We start from the raw sequence: 15,864 nt of genomic DNA on the forward strand, positions 1-15,864 counted from the left end.
TTAAATAATAAAATACATAAACACTATCAGCCAAAACTATTATTAGTTTATTATTAATCGTGTTAAACACATTTAAAAGAGTTTTATTACAGAAACGATTTAGAATTGTTATGATTTGAAGTTTGTAAATGTATCATCGTTTTTAGAACTGGCTATTCCCGAGTTCTATGTAGTTATTTCTCAAATTCTTTTAACACAGTTTTGTTTCTTTTTAAACTTAAAGTTATATTTTGAGATAAATTATTTTGAGAATATTATAGGAGTGCTTTTGGGTCAGGGGAGTGCAAAGAAGCGGGGAGAGCTGTATCCCGAACGTCCTAGATCAATAATCGAAGTCTAGATGCGCAGGTCTGCTTGGAGACCTAAATATAATGGGGTTATATTCTAGGTGGTAGCGAGGCGTGGCTATTTGAAACAAAGGCCTTTGTTTGATTTTCATAGGAATCTAAGTGTCATATTTTGTTATAATATTTAAAAAAACCTACACTCATGCAATACTCATGAAATAACAAAAAAAAAATGCCCACGTTTTCAAATTTAGGACCAATTTCATATGAAATTTAATCCATTTCCCTTTAAATCTATTTCCTTAGTTCGATAGATTTACTTGTTGAATATTACTTATTAAATAAATAAAGTATTACTATGATTTTTGCTTTTATTCTGTATATGTGGGCGTGGTTCTTTCTAGAAATTTCCAAAATGGCAGCAGCCACGTCGACAACGCATGCGTAATGAGGTTATACGAGCTCAATCGATCGAGTTTTCCTGTCTGGTTCCTGTATATCAGTGCACCCCGCCCGCCCGGCTTTTCATTCGTTCTCGAGCCTTCCTGGAAAGTGGTCGTATTGGTTGCAATACGATTTCGCGTTGTGATATCTCAATAAATTTTCATATTTTCTTGAAAATTCGCGTTTATTGTGTTGTTTTATTACTTACTTAGTGGAATATCGTGTGAATTAATTGTTTAGTGATTTTATGCAACGCGAAGGCTCGCGATCGCAATCCTTGGGCGTGGCCGCCGCCATTTTTCTTTGGCCACCCCTCCCCCTTCCCTTCCATCGTCTCTTGTTCTGTGCAATTTGTGTCGCGCGCAAAATAAAATGTTTTTGCCACTTACCATGTCATGCAATTTTCATATTTGTATTTGATCGTGTGTCTGTGGCAAGGATATTTTGCATGCATAATGTTTGCTTCATGTGTTTACCTGTAATATCTTAAAGCTGGAATGTAAAATTGTAAAAAGTTTACTGAAATACTACCTTAGATTATAAGCATTTTAATTTTGTCTTTTGATTTCTTTGACTCTAATATCATATTTCAACAACAGGTGGTGCAAAATGGTGGTAAATATGGCGACGCTTGGCGAAATTTTTGCTGTGCCTACGAAGCGAAAACAGTAAGTTTGCGAGCTTAAATATTTTAATTTCTTAGTTTTGCAATCATCAAATTTATTCCAATTGTACATACATAATACATATTAAGAAAGTTTTATGTTGACCTGCGGTTTAGTAAATTTTTTCATGGGCGTGGCCCGATGGAGGGTGGGGGGACAGGGAGGGGCAAGCGCCCTTCAGAAACTCAAATAATGACTACAACTACAGACTTCAAACATGTAAAATAGATATAATACTACTGTGAATAAGACCATATTTGGGTGTTCATGTTAAACCTAGCTTAGGTCATCCTGGTGTCGCAAGTATTTTGCATAAAAAGTACATCCAACGAGAAGTGATACCAAAAATTATACTTGCAGCCACAAATTTTTTGATATGTTCTTACAATGTGATTTTTTTAAAATGTACATTTTATCCATCACATTAATTAAAAGTAGTCACGAAATTAAAAATAAAATTAAAATTATATACCAAATCGCGTAAATCTTTAAAAAATTAAGAAAAGCACCAAAACTATAGCAAATAATACAATGATATACTAAATGACCGCCCAAATTTTGGCGAAGCCATCTTATTTTTGCAAAAAGAAGACATTACGACAAGAACACAAGATAGAGAGAGATAGATAATATCGCAGCGACATCTGATGGCATTTAGCGAAATTGACGTCCGTCGAATAGTAGAGCTGTTTCCAGAATGTTCTATCGCAACGCCATCTATTAGCGAGTAGAGGAAAAGACATTAGCGAAAAGATGTCTAGAATATTCGAAGCGGTGCGGCGTCGAGAATGTTTTGTTGGAAAATGTATTCGATTCGAAAAACCGAAAATGTACTGGAATAAAATGACAAAAGAATGACGAAAAGACGATCGAAATTCGGGAACAGCAGATAGTCTTATGGTGTCAAGTTAACAGTGAAGAAGTGTCAAGTGAATTGTGAAGAAGAAAAAGCGTACGTGAAGTGAAAGTGATGGTGTTATAGTGTCATTAGTGTTTTGTAAAGTGCTCAGTACTAGTGACTGTGTGTTTGTGTATTTCTGTTTGTGTATTCGTAGGGTTGTAACGGAACTCCGCCGTCGCCTCCGTTATTTCTTATGCGGAGTTATAACGGAGGTTAATTTACGTCGTCAACGCGAGACGCGCGACGAGGCTAGTCCGCTGGCTTGAGTTACGGGTGCGGATTGGCAAATAAGAAACCTTACGTAATCGTATTTTGGTATAGTTTGAGCTAGGATTGTAACAGTGGGCATTTAAGCAGAGGCAGATGCAGAGGTGAAAGGCTTCCACTCCGCGGATGCGGAAGTTAACGGAAGCGGAGGCAGATACGGAGGTGAAAGACTTCCACTCCGCGGATGCGGAAGTTAACGGAAGCGGATTCGGAGGTGAAAGGAATCAACTCCGCGGATGCAGAAATTACCGAGAGCGGAGACAGATGCGGAGGTGAAAGGATTCAACTCCGCGGATGCGGAAGTTACCGAGAGCGGAGACAGATGCGGAGGTGAAAGGCTTCCACTCCGCGGTGCGCAAGTTACGGAAGGGGAGGCGGATGCGGAGGTGAAAGGCTTCTACTTCGCGGATGCGGAAATTAACGGAAGCGGAGGCGGAGGTAAATAATTAAAGGTTTACGTTGATTTAAGATATAAAAACTAAAACGAAGTTCATTTAAAATACAGATTGGTACATACGTATATGTTGGATACACTTTGTTGCACAAATATGACGTATTACAATTATTAAGTAGTGATGGTGTACTTACACCATAATATTATATTTATTTTTTACGAATCTCTGCCAAACTCATTCGAAGATGACAAACTGCTTATCGCAACTTCTAACCTCGTCGATCCAAGGTTAAACTTGCCGCGAGGTGCATCAAAGGACGGCACGTATAAACAGCACGTAGACAATTTCGTCACCAACAATAACAATAAAAAAAACACAAGCCTATGATTCGAAAAATGTGAACTGCTAGTTAACCAACAAGTCGCTCTTCTCGCGTTGACGACGTTAATTAACCTCCGTTATAACTCCGCATAAAAAATAACGGAGGTGGATGCGAATGCGGATTTATTCTTTCTTGCTGAAGTTCCGCACTTGCGGATGCGGAGTCGGAGCTCCGTTACAACTAGCTTGTGCGCAAGGCGCAGGCGTGGCCGGTCAACTAGTAATACATTTTCGAAATATACGCGCGTGCTTGTCTTTGAGATTCGATTGTTGTTATTGGATTATTTTATTATTGAACTGTGTTTTACTTTTTAATTCCTTTAATAAATCAGAATTTATTTTCACATTTCGCCTACAACTCCACTTCCGTTAAACTCCGCATCCGCATCGGCTTTCGTTTAAATGGCTTCCGTTACAATCCTAATTTCGTGTAGTGTTAGCGGGCGTACATTTTTGACAAAGCTATCGCACAACTGTCAATTGTCGATTGTTTCGCAGCCCATTCTACTGTTTAGTTGCAGAACGTAAAATCGAATTGCGCAGTTTAGTGCAAGTCAATAGTAATCAAAGTGAGACTAAACACTAGTTTTGGGTGTGCGTACGCTCTTTTAAGACAATTGTGACAGTGTGAATCCGTGTTCCTGTTAGTCGCGAATAAATTAAATTAGAATTATCAAAATATTTTAACTCTATCCCCCAATATATTGCCAACGCTACAGTCGTTAAGGGACTTTTTGTATCACTACTAGTTGGATGTACTGTAGAAGAATTTGTGTTTTTTTCCTTTATCTTGTCTGTTTGTGTCATTTTAAGAATTCCACTTACGGTTTTCAGATGGAAAAAGACGAACGATCAACGGTGAGTCTCCACTGTCTTGACACTTGTATAACAACAATATTGGATATATAGCAAAAATGTTCTTATACTTGTGTTACAACAGTTGAAATTCACAGTAACAAAATCATTGTTTAGAATGCCCGTCTTAACTTTGAAGACCAATGGAAACGAATAAATTTATTTTAACACTCAATTTTTATCAGGTTAGTAGAACTTCATTTATGTTTTCTATTTGATATTTACAAATACCTTAATTTTGACCACAGATATTATTTACAGTGATAACAAAATGAAGATGAAATTAAAAGAAAACATCGAAGATGTTGAGAAAAAGAAATTTGAGATTGATTGAAAATTGATCCATATACAAAACTTTGAGAAATTTGAAAGTGAAATCATGTGAGATAATAAAAGTTGACAATTAACTAAAAGAAACAAGAAAAACTCCAATCAAAATTGAAGAAAATAATTGAAAAGGCCACTTATTAATGGCTGTTTAGACATTTGAATACCCTTTCCTCATATCTTTTCCTTTGTTCCTTGATATTTTTTTATCCCTTTGTGCCTGTCAGTCTAGATCGTCGGTGGTGCAGTGTAAAGCACTGGACTTTCGGGTCGGTTTCAATCTCCGCCATGTACCAATGTGTTTTTCGGTTTTCGGATTGCACAAGTACAATTATCCGACGTTCTTACGGTGAAGGAAAACATCGTGATGCAACCTGCACATATCGGCGAAGAAATTCAAAGATATGTGTGAAGTCAACCAATCCGCACTTGGCCAGCGTGGTTGACTATGGCCTAGTCATCTCTAACATCAACTTTTACTGTCACATACAGACGTAATGCAAGCTAATGTTGTTTTTTGACAACTCTTAAATTAATCGGTTCTCAAAGTTAGTTATAATAAGATTTTTTATCTAATTTGGTGATTGAATCTTATGAAGCGAGGAATCAAACACCAAAGATTAAGCAGTGGTCCACCTGTGTTGTTCTGTTGTAAATGTGTTGCATGCAGTGCTTTTATTATATCTATGCGCAGCCAATTAAACGACACCAATTACAACTTATTTATTTATCATTGATGAATCTTTGAAATAATTGCTTGAGACTAATATTATATTTCCACAACAGGTGGTGCATACAGAAATGTTGGCTTGGATAGTTCATGAACTAGATGCTTGGCGCAATTTTTGCAATGCCTAAGAAACGAACACCGTAAGTTTATCTTTTAAATTTTTTATTAGAGTATCGTGAATTTTATAGTATTGGTGTTATTTTTATGAATGTTTCTATTTTTGTCTTTCAGATGACTGCCAGTTCGAGGGTCGAAGATGTCGAAAGAAATTGAAGATAGAAAAAAAAAAAACACTTTAAATTGTGAAAAATACACACAATTTAAACGTTACAAAAATATTGAACATTTACATAAAGAATCTGCATCAATATTTTTGGAAAGGCCAATTATTAACGGCTGTTTAGAGATTCAACCACTCACGTTTCCCTTATTCCTCCTTCTTAAAGTGCCATCTTCTTTCGAAGATCTGCAATCATCAAGGTTACTGCACTCTCGAAACTGCAGCTCTGAATATCCCATAGCCAGGATATCTTTCTTTGTCCCAAACTTCGTTTTCCCATACTCTTTCTTTAAACGATGAGTTGCAGCAGTTCATATTTTGCATTTCTCATTACATGGCACAAATGTTTCAGCTTCCTTTTCTTCATCGTGTATAGTACTTCCAATTACTTTTTCTTGCGTCCTAGCACGATGACATTTTTAGCTTCGTCTCTCCAAGAAATTCTTAACATTCTCCTGTATATCCACATTTCGAAAGCTTCCATTTTCTTGCTCATTGATTCTGTGAGTGTCCACACTTCTACGTACAGGAAAATGGAGAAAACGTAACAACGTGGTACATGCATTCTTAACTCAATGTTCAGCTTTTCACTGCAGAGAAGGGCTTCAGTCTAAAGAAAGCGTTACTAGATTACTCCATACGGCATCTTATTTCGAGACTATTATCTCCTGAGTCATCAACCCAGCATCCTAAATTACTACATTTACATTTACTATCTTCTTTTGGCTGTCAACTTCATATGACCCAGTCGGGTGGTCGTTTACAAATAGTCATGAATTTGGCTTTCATGGCATTGATTCAGAAGCCATATCACATACTGACAGTTTGGGCTCTATCTAGAAGGACCTAAAAATCTTCTATTGTCATCGCTACTAATACAGTGTCGTCAGCATAACGGATGTTGTTTTAAATTTCGCACTTCACTGTTTTACCTAAATCCACTTGATCTAACGCTTCGTAGTATCTGCGATAAAATACATCCTTGTCGTACTCCCCTCACGATTTTAGCTTCTTCTGTCAGTCCACCTTCTACACGTATTGTTCTGCCTTTTGGTTCCAATATACATAGGTGTCTAAAAACCTAAACCATACGTCTTTGGAGTCGAGGCCGAATATTTCTAGTATGTCAGTCATTTTGGCATGTTCTCTATCAAAAGCCTTTTCATAATATATAAAGCGCACAAACACATCTTGATTCATATCCCAGCCTTTCTGTATTAAGATTTGATTGCTAAAAAGGCATTTCTGCTAGGCCATTAATGAAACCAAATTGGTTGATATCTCGTCTTCACAAAACTTGTATATTCTTTTGTGAATTACTTTCAATAATTTTATATAATAATTTTGAGCCTTGTTCCTTGGCATTTATATCCGTTTGTGCGTTTGAGTAGATCGTCGGTGGCGCAGTGTAAAGCACTGGACTTTCGGGTCGGTTTCAATCTCCGCCATGTACCAATGTGTTTTTCGGTTTTCGGATTGCATATGTACATATATCCGACGTTCTTACGGTGAAGGAAAACATCGTGATGCAACCTGCACATATCGGCGAAGAAATTCAAAGATATGTGTGAAGTCAACCAACCCGCACTTGGCCAGCGTGGTTGACTATGGCCTAGTCATCTCTAACATCAACCTTTACTGTCACATACAGACGGAATGCAAGCTAATGTTGTTTTTTGAAAACTCTTAAATTAATCGGGTTTCAAAGTTAGTTATAATAAGATTTTTCATCTAATTTGGTGATTGAATCTTATGAAGCGAGGAATCAAACACCAAAGATTAAGCGGTGGTCCACCTGTGTTGTTCTGTTGTAAATGTGTTGCATGTAGTGCTTTTATTATATCTATGCGGAGCCAATTAAACGACACCAATTACAACTTATTTATTTATCATTGATGAATCTCTGAAATAATTGCTTGAGACTAATATTATATTTCCACAACAGGTGGTGCATACAGAAATGTTGGCTTGGATAGTTCATGAACTCGATGCTTGGCGCAATTTTTGCAATGCCTAAGAAACGAACACCGTAAGTTTATCTTTTAAAGTTTTTATTAGAGTATCGTAAATTTTATGGTATTGGTGTTATTTTTTTGAATGTTTCTATTTTTGTCTTTCAGATGACTGCCAGTTCGAGGGTCGAAGATGTCGAAAGAAATTGAAGATAGAAAAAAAAAAGACTTCAAATTGTGAAAAAATAAACACAATTTAAACGTTACAAAAATATTGAACATTTACATTAAGAATCTGCATCAATATTTTTGGAAAGGCCAATTATTAACGGCTGTTTAGAGATTCAACCACTCACGTTTCCCTTATTCCTCCTTTTTAAAGTGCCATCTTCTTTCGAAGGTCTGCGATCATCAAGGTTACCTGCACTCTCGAAACTGCAGCTCTGAATATCCCATAGCCAGGATATCTTTCTTCGTCCCAAACTTCGTTTTCCCTTACTCTTTATTTAAACGATGAGTTGCAGCAGTTCATATTTTGCATGTCTCATTATATGGCACAAATGTTTCAGCGTCCTTTTCTTCATCGTGTATAGTACTTCCAATTACTTTTTCTTGCGTCCTAGCACGATGACATTTTTAACTTCGTCTTTCCGAAAAAAATCTTCACATTCTCCTGTATACCCACATTTCGAAGGATTCCATTTTCTTACTCATCGATTCTGTGAGTGTCCATACTTCTACGCCGTACAGGAGAATGAAGAAAACGTAACTACGTGGTACATGCATTCTTAGCTCAATGTTCAGCTTTTCATTGCAGAGAAGGGCTTCAGTCTAAAGAAAGCGTTCCTAGATTACTCCATACGGCATCTTATTTCGAGACTGTGATCTCCTGAGTCATCAACCCAGCATCCTAAATTACTACATTTACATTTACTATCTTCTTTTGGCTGTCAACTTCATATGACCCAGTCGGGTGGTCGTTTACAAATAGTCATAAAGTTGGCTTTCATGGCATTGATTCAGAAGCCATATCACATACTGACAGTTTGGGCTCTATCTAGAAGTATCAGTCATGGCATGTTTTCTATAAAAAGCCTTTTCATATTATATAAAGCGCACAAACACATCTTGATTCATATCCCAGCCTTTCTGTATTAAGATTTGATTGCTAAAAAGGCATTTCTGCTAGGACATTAATGAAACCAAATTGACGTCTTTATATCTCGTCTTCACAAAACTTGTATATTCTTTTGTGAATTACTTTCAATAATTTTATATAATAATTTTGAGCCTTGTTCCTTGGCATTTATATCCGTTTGTGCGTTTGAGTAGATCGTCGGTGGCGCAGTGTAAAGCACTGGACTTTCGGGTCGGTTTCAATCTCCGCCATGTACCAATGTGTTTTTCGGTTTTCGGATTGCATATGTACATATATCCGACGTTCTTACGGTGAAGGAAAACATCGTGATGCAACCTGCACATATCGGCGAAGAAATACAACAACAAAGATATGTGTGAAGTCAACCAACCCGCACTTGGCCAGCGTGATTGACTATGGCCTAGTCATCTCTAACATCAACCTTTACTGTCACGTACAGACTAAATGCAAGCTAATGTCGTAATTCGACTACCCTCAAATTGATCGCGTTGATTTTTTTTGTATAATTTGGTGATTGAATCATATGAAGCGAGGGATCAAACACCAAAGATTAAGTAGTGTTTTGCCGCAAAACACTACGTATTAATTTACTCTGAATGTGTGTTGTAAATGTGTTGCATGCAGTTTTTTATTATATATATGCGTAGCCAATTAAACGACACCAATTACAACATATTTATTTATTTATTTATTTATCATTGATGAATCTTTGAAATAATTGCGTGAGACTAATATTATATTTCCACAACAGGTGGTGCAATCAGGAATGTTAATTTCGATAGTTCATTAACTTGACGTTTGGATAAAATCTAATTTTGCCTAAGAAGCAAAAAACGGTAAGTTTTGCCTACCCCTTGTTTAGTTATTGGCGTTATAATTTCTGCATTGTCTTAACTAATTTACTTTTTTTAGGTGAGGTGAGTCGGAGTTATAAGGACTTAAAAAATAAGAAACCTTAGTTTTAACACTCAATCACATGTTAACTGGTCAGTAGAATTTTATATTTTCTAGTTGACATTTTAGAGACGTCATTTGATTACATGTTTTGTTTACAGTGATATCTGATAAAACTGCAGAAAGAGGGAGAGCCATAACCAAAATATGAAGAATCGAACCGCAGAAAAAATTTGAAGTGTCTTTATGTAACTAAAATAGGAGAGCATAAAACATCACAACTAAGACGGTTTCGAGCTAAATACTTCATGATCACGAGATATGGCCAACGTTCATCTGAGATGGAATACAAAAACTTATAATTACGGGTAAAATAGAGGAAAAATGACTCTGAGAGCGCCGTATGCATTAGAGTAATCAATTATGCTAGATGAGTTTTGTAAGAAGCAAAAAGAATAGAAGAATTAAACTAAAAGCTTGAACTGTTTCGCTTTATCCCGTGGGGGGTTCGAGTCTGGGCCACTTGAGTCGTACCTGTATATCAAGCCTCGCAAATCTTAGCGGCCACGGATGTTTTAGAAAGAAGCTGTACGATATGAATTTGGTTGAATCAAGTATGTGTCAGTGCGTTATGCTGAGAAAGATGCTCATCACGTTCTGTGGAAGTATCCTCAGTATGTAGACCTGAAAACGAAAAGGATAAACGAATTGCTCGCCAGGATGCGGGTCAGATTTACTATCTGGATCACGTTAGCAACGGAGCCAACTATACCTCGTGAGCTCGCGCGTCAGTGGCAACAACGAAGATGTAGGCTGAAGTACAGTGGGAGCCTGACTGCAAAGGTGTAGATGATCTATTTCGTCCATTTGGGAGAATGCAACTTGCCAATCAAGACCCGAAATTGGTCTTCGCCTATATGAGGGTCGGTGGCACCATGAGTGTTAGTGGACTGTAGATGTCCAAATATGCACCGCGCTCGACACTTTACTATGTATAACGCCATCTACAACATTGAGAACCGCACATTATGATGAAACACCCTACGGGAGATGGTGAAGAAAAGAGGTTACGAATCAGGAATAAGGAAACGTTACGGAGAGATAAACAGAAATGCTTCTGAAATACGATGAAGTAACCACTGCCTATGACCTAAAGATGAAGTTACCTGATAATTTTATAATGTATTCGGATGCGACTGATCTGGCTTATTCGTTGAATGTAAAACAAATTATATAAATGATATAGAAGACATAGTGCGTCAATATACTGTTACATCAGAAGAATGTTATTTATAGTTAATTAATTTAAGAATCAATCGTAACATTGTAAAGACTAATTTATTTACTAAGATAACTCCTTGTAGAGTGTCTCTGATGTATCAATGCCAAGGGAAATTAATTGTTTATGATGTACTGAACATAATGTTTTTTATATTAATGCGGCAATCACATGTTTATCAATCAGATTATCTTATTATGTATAATCTCATCATAATTTCAAAATGTTAAAAATTAACAAACGTAACACGTAACACTGCTCCTTTCCAAGAGCGATTTCGCCCTGAAACGTTTTCGAATACTGCTAACTGTTCCCTACGCTAAGGTTCAATTTTCTTCCGCGTTATAGCTCCCTGGAAATAGCGCTAAGTCGTTAAAGTTGACTATCATTGGTTTTCCATGCGGCGACTTTTGTATTCCATAACAAGTATAATTGACACGCTTTAAAATCTCATAGGGTTTTTCCCAAGAATTTTGTAGCTAAGGCGACAAGCCTTGTCTAGATCTCCCTATTGAAAAGTTGTTTTCTATGCTCCTTCACCTTATCACTGGCGCTCGAAATGTTTAGGCCAACTCTTTTATATAAATCTTTCATTCTCCACCGCAGCTGTCTTACGTAGCTCCAGCAATATCGTTACCTGGTGGACAGGCAAACTTCAGATCACACCACTCCTTCACATCGTTTTCGCTCTGTACCCAATGTTCCCTCAATTTTCCTATGGTTCTTATAACCCTGTGTAATTCCTTCGTGAACTCCTTCCATCACTTCGATGCGTCTACAGATCTCTTTGTAGATTTAACAATTTTCAAGACTCCATCATTTGTATTAGGGAATCCCATTGAGCCCAGTAAGACTTATCTGTCAGTCGTATCGTGCCTCTTCTTGCCATGATGGTATTATACTTTTAATCTTCTAAGCAATGATCATGCTTAAATCTTGGACCTTCTCCTGGTCTAGTCTTAATTTTGCCGGCTGCCAGGCGTCATTAATTCCAGTAGTTCTACACAAAGTGGTTTTCTTTTCCTCAACTCTTAGGCAACATTTTCAGGTCTTCTTGACAAAGTTTCAGAATTCTTATGTGCTCGGTGTTCAATATAAAAAAGAATTCGGATTCTTACAATCTCTATATCTATCTTGCGACTTGTTCTTCAGGATTTTCTAACTGTAGTAAACAATATACTGTTGAAACTTTCGTGAGATATTAACTGAAACAAATTAAAACCGGGTCAACACACGTATGATCTTCCGGGGACGGTGACTTAATGTTAACAGCAACAGCAGTGATTCAACGTTTTTGAGCACGATGACATCGCCTTCGTCGACGCACGAAGCGGCCGCAGCGCACCCTGCGGCCGGCGTCATTTCTAGCCGCGTTCTTCGCGCCCTGGCCCACAGTGCACGACGCGACGGTACTTCGAAGTAAGCGAACCCTGAAACCAGAAAGGTACTAAACTAATCGGTGCCGTCACCGGAAGATCATACGTGAGTTGAGCCACCTTTAATTCATTTGAAGTAAACATCTCAAAGCAGTATAGTCGGTTCTCAGTAGAAACTCCAATCCATGCTAATGTTTAGTGATCCACTCCTTTTATATTATTCATACATATATAGATATCCTGGATAATTATTATTATGTTCATTTCTCTGAGTTGTCCGAGTGGTTCCCGTGAAGTATCATTTCTTCGCCACACAAAGTTAAAGATTTCCTCTTAAAATCCAACTGGAAACCTTCGGAGTTCATGATGTCCATTCCTATAATTACTTCTTCCTAGATGGCCGCTACGAACTATTACTTCACAATATATTTTCACCAACTCTCAGTCACTGTCTGTATATTCTTTCTATAGTTTCATCCGTTACAATATCAAGTCTCAGAATTGTTTTTGTCACACCTGTATACATATATAGTGTGTTCTTGTTCCATCCCCGAAAACGCCGTTTTCTACTAAATGTAAAGAATTGACTTTGGCTATACTCATTGTTCGACGCAGGTCGATGATCACCCTTTCGCATCAACCCTACTTTTTTTCACTACTACACTACGTTTTTTTTCATTGTCTCATCATTTTCCGCGCAATTTCTCCGAGTGAGTCCTAATTTATATCGGTATTTTCTCAATAACGCGCGAGCCAATGCAACGCCAATGATTAACATTCTCCAAATGACTTTAATCGTATCTCAATTCCAAATGTTTAATGAGCACATTAGAATTATCCTGTTCCCGGATGCTAATGGTTTGCAGAACATCTGTAGCCTCTCCATGAAGGGCAAACTATAATACTAAAGCTTTATCTGAATTAGTCCAACGATAAGCTCTGGACGCTGCTTCAAATTGACAGTGATAATTACTCCAATATGTCTTACCGCCATTCTCAAGGATTTTCATATCCACCATATCTTCCTCGGTTCTGTGTAGTAGTAGTTGGTAGTTGACATCCCATACTTTATCCTTTGATTCAAATATCTGATATTCTGCAAATTTCAGGGCATTAATCCCTTACTTGAATTTTTCAATCTCCTTACTTTCTTCTACCTTAAAAATATTGAACGTTACTTCTATCTCCACCAATTTTCCAATGAAAATTCATCCGCAGTTCGAGAAATTTCAAAGCAGAGGCTATCAGAGTCTTTATCTTCCTTCAATGCGATTCGGAGTTTTCGTATAAGTTTGGTTTTTATACCGCTCGCATCCAAGTCATCATCAACAGCCTTTATCTGGCCACTGTTGGACATAGGCCTTTCCCGTCTTGCACAAGATGCGGTCCTCCGCCTTCCATTTATAACGACTTCCAACTGTACAAAGTCGTCGCACCCAAGTTTCTTTCAATTCATTCCTTAACTCCACCACTTTCAAATCGTACAATAATGGCTGTGTGGCCATACTCTACTCCTGATATCAATTGTTACGGGTTTATTCATATTTCTTGATTATCTTTCAATAATCTTTCGGTTTTAAAAAAAACATAAACTACCACCACATTTTTATCACTTACATACAATCTATATCTATACTAATTTTTAAAGTGGAAATATTTGTATTGTTGAATTTTTGTATTCTTGTACTTTTGTATTCAATATTTTTGTATGTATTCGATTCGTTTAAAAACTACTGTGTCTATTTTAAGCTACTGAAATATTCAAGAAATGTTTGTTACTTTTAAAAGTACGTAAGGTAAGTAAGGTATATTTAAATAAGTACAGTTTTTAATCTGCGCGAGGCAATATCTGACCTCAATTTTTCAATGTGACTTTGTTCCAGCCAAAAATGTTAACTTAGAATGGCTAGTGTCGCATGAGACACTTCGGAGCAATTTGTCTACACATTGTTTACGCAGAGTTTCATATCTTGTCTTGTTGTATTTTTGTATGTATTTATTCACGTTAAAACTACTGTGTTGTTTTAAGCTACTGAAATGTTCAAGATTTGTTTTATACTTTTGAGAGTTTTTCAATGTGACTTTGTTCCAGCCAAAAATGTTAATTTAGAATGGCTAGTGTCGCATGAGACACTTCGGAGCAATTTGTCTACACATTGTTTACGCAAAGTTTCATATATGATTATCACCCGGAAAATGATTTGAGGGTAGTATTAAGGACAAAAAGTATACAGACGAATTGTCTATTTCCTTCTGTGTCAGTCGGTCATAAGAACATTCGACATGTTGTCAATTTTAATTAAATACTTTTGTATTGTTGAATTTACATATGTATTTATTCACGTTAAAACTACTGTGTTGATTTTAAACTACTGAAATGTTCAAGAATTGTTTGTTGTTTTTAATCATCATCATCATCATCACCAGCTCACATACGTCCCCACCGAGGGGCTCGGAGCCTACCCTAAGTAAGGGTGACTAGGCCATAGTCAACCACACTGGCCAAGTGAGGGTTGGTCGACTTATTTTTAATAGTTAAGTCTATTTACATAAGTACAGTTTTTAATCTGCGCGAGGCAATATCTGACCTCAATTTTTCAATGTGACTTTGTTCCAGCCAAAAATGTCAATTAAGAATGGCTAGTGTCGAATGAGACACTTCGGAGCAATTTGTCTACACATTGTTTACGCAGAGTTTCATATCTTGTATTGTTGTATTTTTGTATGTATTTATTCACTTTAAAACTACTGTGTAGTTTTAAGCTACTGAAATATTGAAGATTTGTTTTATACTTTTAAGAGTTTTTCAATGTGTCTTTGTTCCAGCCAAAAATGTTAATTAAGAATGGCTAGTATCGCATGAGACACTTCGGAGCAATTTGTCTACACATTGTTTACGCAGAGTTTCATATCTTGTATTGTTGTATTTTTGTATGTATTTATTCACGTTAAAACTACTGTGTTGTTTATACTTTTGAGAGTTTTTCAATGTGACTTTGTTCCAGTCAAAAATGTCAATTAAGTATGGCTAGTGTCGCATGAGACACATCGGAGCAATTTGTCTACGCAAAGAGAGTTTCATATATGTTTATCAGCAGAAATTGATGTTTTCTTTTTTTTATATGAGAAGGGGGCCAACGAGCGGCGGGAACACATAGGTGGTTAACGACGCCCATGGACATCCGCAACACCAAAGGAACTACAGATGCGTTGCCGGCCTTTGAGGAAATTCTAGGCTCGCTTCTTGAAGGACCCTAAGTCGTATTAGTTTGGAAATACCGCCGAGGACAGACCGTTCCACAACGCAGCTGTGCAGGGCAGAAAGTTCCGCGAAAACTGCACGGTTGTGGAATGCCAGCCATCAACATGGTGAGGATGGTACCTGGCGGTCTGTCGTGTCGTCTGATGACGAAACTCGGTGGCAGGAATCGTTCCAAACAACTCCTTGGAACACTACCCGTGGTAAATACGTAAAAAATGCAGAGGGAACTGACATCCCTCCGCGAGGGCAGAGGATCTAGCCGATCGGTAAGAGCTCGCTCGTGGTTAGTATTAAGAACAAAAAATTATACAGACCAGTTGAGCCTCCTCCTTTGTCAGTCGGTCATAAGAACATTTGACATGTTGTCAATGTTAATGAAATACTTTTGTATTGTTGAACTTTTGTATTTT

The 15,864-nt window shown here is 37.3% G+C and overlaps 3 long non-coding RNA genes across 6 annotated transcripts; all 3 read left to right on the plus strand.

Annotated features, from left to right (window-relative positions):
- The first annotated feature begins 217 nt into the window (after nt 1-217).
- On the plus strand, nt 218-5,530 carry LOC106106654. Of its 4 annotated transcripts, none has more exons than XR_001225819.1 (5): nt 218-348; nt 1,331-1,399; nt 4,175-4,380; nt 4,457-5,392; nt 5,484-5,530. It is a non-coding gene; the product is annotated as an uncharacterized LOC106106654 (long non-coding RNA). The 4 variants fall into 4 exon arrangements; XR_001225820.1 differs by lacking the exon at nt 218-348 and having other exon boundaries at nt 828-1,399; nt 4,457-4,576; nt 5,309-5,392; XR_001225818.1 differs by lacking the exon at nt 218-348 and having other exon boundaries at nt 828-1,399; nt 4,175-4,198; nt 4,313-4,380.
- A 1,551-nt stretch (nt 5,531-7,081) lies between these two features.
- LOC106106655 lies at nt 7,082-7,699 on the plus strand. The gene is made up of 2 exons (XR_001225821.1): nt 7,082-7,561; nt 7,653-7,699. It is a non-coding gene; the product is annotated as an uncharacterized LOC106106655 (long non-coding RNA).
- A 1,275-nt stretch (nt 7,700-8,974) lies between these two features.
- LOC106106653 lies at nt 8,975-14,656 on the plus strand. Its single transcript, XR_001225816.1, has 3 exons — nt 8,975-9,479; nt 9,556-9,629; nt 9,699-14,656. It is a non-coding gene; the product is annotated as an uncharacterized LOC106106653 (long non-coding RNA).
- The last annotated feature ends 1,208 nt before the right edge of the window (nt 14,657-15,864 follow it).

This window comes from Papilio polytes, unplaced genomic scaffold (assembly GCF_000836215.1).
Source record: "Papilio polytes unplaced genomic scaffold, Ppol_1.0 DF822178.1, whole genome shotgun sequence".
NCBI lineage: Eukaryota > Metazoa > Arthropoda > Insecta > Lepidoptera > Papilionidae > Papilio > Papilio polytes.